Here is a 4,821-nt window from a genome sequence, read left to right on the forward strand (position 1 = left end):
GTAAAGTTAGGAATTTCATTTTTAATGTTTCCTAACTCCGCATTATGCTGCTGGATCCTTTGACATCTAGGATCCACTCTTCCTGCTGGTGGCAGGTGTCGCTCATCATTGTGTGGTGGTTGCACTTGCTGTGAGCGTTGCTCCAAATTATTCATTCGTTTGAGTAACCTGTCTATCTTTTGTTCTAATGTCTGGGGCAGGTTTGGAACTTGTTCAACCATCTGTATAGGAAAAAAAATTCTAAAAACAAGAAGATGTGTGAGTAGACACGTTAGTGAAACCAAAAAGTTGGCTCGCTCCCTCACTATTCTCAGCTCGCAGGTAAGAGGTGGATTATATAGCTCTGGGGGTGCACTACACACTCTTACAAACACACACTCCACTCGTGTATCACTCCAAGTGGCAGATACTCTCACAAGCCTTTTTCCAAAAAGGAAAATTCTAGTCTGGAACTCAAGTTGATATGGATTCAACCTCAAAGTTCAAGAAAACGTACCTTGGAAAACTTCACAAGCCTTTGAGAGTAAGGTGTATTGCGAGGTAGGTAATAAAATTGAGAGCAAGAAGGAAAGAAAAAGGACAATACAAGCAAAGAAACTAAGCAAGATTTGAATGAAAATGGGAAGCAAAGAAAGAAGTATGGCAGAAAGATACGCAGGACCAATATCAGTAGATAGACACAAATAGAATGTAATAGGGGTGCAAGTGTACCACAACCAAATATCAGTAGATAGACACAAATAGAATGTGAGGTATCGTTGATATTCGATGGTAAAAAAGGAAAATTTTTTCGGGATTGTTTTTCAAGAAACTGGAGAACATGTATCAAGATTCAAGAACACAATCAAGAATGCAAAGGAAAATTTTTTTGGGGGGTTTTAATGAATAAGACACGAATAAAAGTAGTATGTAAGATAAGAACGAGATAAACCTAGGGAACCAAAGAAACCAAATTTCTAATGATAATGAGATAAACCTAGGCTCTGATACCAAATTGATATGAACCTAATCCAAGATTCAAATAAGATGGAGTATTGTTCCAAGAATGCTCTCAAAACGAAAGATAGAGATGGATCGAAATACCTTAAACCTCACGAGAAACCCTTTGTCTCGAATCCTAAAAGACTTGGAAGAATCCCATGTAGCTTCAAGTACCTTGATGTTGCAATCTTCAATCAACTAGAGTCGGATCTAGTTTCCTTCGATTCAAGAACGAGTCCAGGAACCTAAATCTAAGGTTGAAGAAAGTAAGATTGATTCGAGTCCACGACTAGCCACTAATTGAGTCCACAATTAGCCATAAGGTTTCTTACACAAGTGTAAAGAAAAACTTAAGAATTTTATTGAATTGAAGCCTGTTTCAAACTGATATGGATGTGCCCTATTTATAGGTATAGGGCAGCATTGTAATCTAAATACAATGGGAAAAAGAGTCATAAACCTAATCTAGAAAACAAGTAAATAGAGTTTTATTTAGAAAAGGATTTAAGGAATCCTTTCTAAATACAACTAGTGTTTTCTCTTTTATGCCAAACAATTTAAATTAATGATGACCAAAAATAATAGGGCTGATTTGGGCCTAATTTAATCACCAAAATCAGCACTTAAACAATTATAAAAAGCCTTGAAATCTTTTTCATCTTTTGCAAATGGGCTTGACTTGGATTTCCACCATATTTGAATATCACCAATGAAGAGTTGTCTTAATCGTTTGGACTTGGGCCTTGTGATTGGCCCAATTGGTACTCTTAATGGATCTTCATTATGTTGGGCCGCATCAGGTCCTTTGGTTGGAGATGGTGTTTTCTTAGCTTGAGAACTCGGTCGCGGCTTCTTGTAGTTGGAAGAGCCTCCACTCTCGGTCCTCTTTCTTGCAAGCTCATAAGACCCTCGCTGCAGCTGCTGAACACGGTACAAATCCGCGGCACTCAGGTATGCTTCCTTCACAGAACTCGGCCTACTCACGGTTAGAGCTTTTCGTGCCTCGTAGTTCAAGCCAACTACGAACTTCTCATCCTTGTTGAGCTCGGTGGGCACGAGCATCCGGGCGAAACGCGCAAGCTCGAGAAACTTCTTGTACGTGGTACTCAACTACCGATAGAGATCCTTGTTGACGATGAATGAATTCCTCGTACATTGCGGCTCGCACATGCGCCGGATAAAACCTCTCACGCATCCGATCCTTCAGGGTAGACCAACCAAACTCAGGCTCATCAAGGCAAGCTGGGCCCTCATGTATCCACCGTAAATCGGCCTCCTGACTGAAGTAGAACGTCGCAAGCTCTACCCTCCGCTCTTCCAGACAACCAACAACCGAAAAGATCTTATCAAACGTTCTCATCCACTCTTCCAAGACAACCGGGTCTTCCTCACCCGCGAAGGTTGGTGGCCTGTGACCCGACATGAGACGCCCCACGTCCCTATGCCCGGCAGTCTGAGAGGGTGGCACGGGATGGTTATTGTTCAGCAACGCCTCACTAAGAGTCTGCATAGTCTGCGTCAACTGCTGTAGGTTCTGGGCGAGCTGCTCATTCTTCGGGGTCTCCGGAGTACGCGCACGTGAACGAGAAGGCATCGCAAACTTCTACAATAACAACACGGTTACCAACAAGACAACAAACAAGCAAACAACTGTACGCAACGCTCAGCTCACCGCACATCCTAGGAAATCCTAAGCCTAAACACTTAGATTCTTATGGTCACCATAAGGTCTCAAACCACACTTAGCCACTTAGAAGTCTAGACTCTATCATCCTAGGCTCAAACCTAGGCTCTGATACCAACTGTAACACCTCTGATTTCCATACCAAATTAAACCTTAAAGATGCAGATGAATCTAATCATAAAAGCATACACAGCGGAAGACTTAAGCATGAAATAGATGGAAAATGTAGAGTGTTATGCCACGCTCACACGACGGTGAACGCACAGGCGTAAACATCTGCAACATAATCTATCAATCCCAAAAGCAAAGTCAACAACATAACGTCTAGAGTCTAAACAAAGGCACACAGGCCCAAACCATCATATGGAGAAAGGGGATCTACTCTAACAACCTCTAGACCGCGCTCTCATCTACTCAGCACCTGAAAGAAACATAGATATATACATGTGAAATATCATATCTAGATAGTTTATATGTACAAAATCATTTGCGAAACGGGATATAGTATATATCAATTTTAAAGCCAAGATAGAAGTCAAACACATGACTCTTTGCACTCACAATAAAGATAAGGGAACACATCCCAAGACATCAAGACGCAATAACGACTCATAAGAACGGCTCAAGGCATAATCTACCATCACACAGTAGATTAACACTCGACATGCATAACATAAGAGAATAAGGACACAACCATTGGCAACACATGCCTTTGTGACAACACATGTCACAAATAGAGAAACACACAACAACGGCTACACAAGCCTTTGTGACATCACCCATCACGGATTTAGATGCCTTCCTTATGCCCGGTTCCAACCTTATAGCTACCCCCAACCTTATGTCTAGTTCCAACCATTACCTCCAGGACCCCTGTACTTCTGAGTCCAACCTTTTCCCTCCTGGGACCGTTGTCCCCCACCAACAACCACCAACAAGACCACCGATTCATAGTACAAGAGGATACCGATCACACACACGGCAACACATGCCTCCCAAGAAATACGTGAACCCATCACTCAGGCCACAAACTCCATAATCGTGTCATGACCACCACGAGGACCACTGCCGTACCTTGGTGACTAATGTCCCATACCATTAATCGTGCAATCCAGGTACAGCCACACACACCACACCATAATAAAAATCAATCAATGGATCACAACGAAGATATGAAACCATACTCAATCAAGGAATGGATCACAGTCCAACAACAACGATGATTAACACAAGTCATCATCAACATTAGGAAAGGACAAACAACACACACGCTAGCATTTAAACACCGAACTAGCATGCTTATCAAACGGGTAAACCAAACACAGTTCCGAAGAACACACAAGACTCATCACGGTTCAACGAATCACAATGTTGACACTTAGCACGATTCAAGACACCAAAACCTACATGGAATCCTACCATATAGTTCTAGACATACGAATCATCAAGGAGACGCTCAAATAGTTCCACAAAAGAACATCGAGAAGTCAAAAGACCAAATACCGAGTCAAAAGAATCACGGGGAACAAATCCCCGCCAAACCACACCATGTACCCCGCGGGTGGACCCACGGGTAGATCGCCACCTATGGTTCCGCCTGCGGGAACACACCTCAACAACCCGCGTTCCCCGCGGGTGGGGCGGCGGGTAGGCCACTGCCCGCCTTTCCGCCCGCGGGTACCATGTACCAAAAACAATCCCTTCGGGGATTTTCAACTCCAAGCTCAAATTCAAGTCCAGAACATGTCAAATCTCACCAAATACAACAAAATAACTTGAATCAATGGAATAGCCAAGCAATGGCATACAAGAACCCTAATAACAAGCTCTAGATATGCATTTTCACAAGACAATGCATCAACACTCACATTTCATAGCAAAATCACATGTAGAATCCAATAAATCACCATATAGGTAAACAAAATAGATTTTGTAGAGCATGGGTTACCTCTTGTAGACAAAAACCTTCACATAATACTTCACCAAGCTCCTAATAAGGTTCACCTTCCTCACCCACTTCAAGAACACACCAAAAGATCATAAAGATTCTATCTTTAAGGAAAAACACCTTAGAAAACACTAAAACCACAAGATAAACATAGATCTTACCCTCTTAGATGCTCAAAGGTAGGAAAGGTGGAATCTTGGAGACAAAC

This window comes from Ipomoea nil, unplaced genomic scaffold (genome assembly GCF_001879475.1).
Source record: "Ipomoea nil cultivar Tokyo-kokei standard unplaced genomic scaffold, Asagao_1.1 scaffold2854, whole genome shotgun sequence".
NCBI lineage: Eukaryota > Viridiplantae > Streptophyta > Magnoliopsida > Solanales > Convolvulaceae > Ipomoea > Ipomoea nil.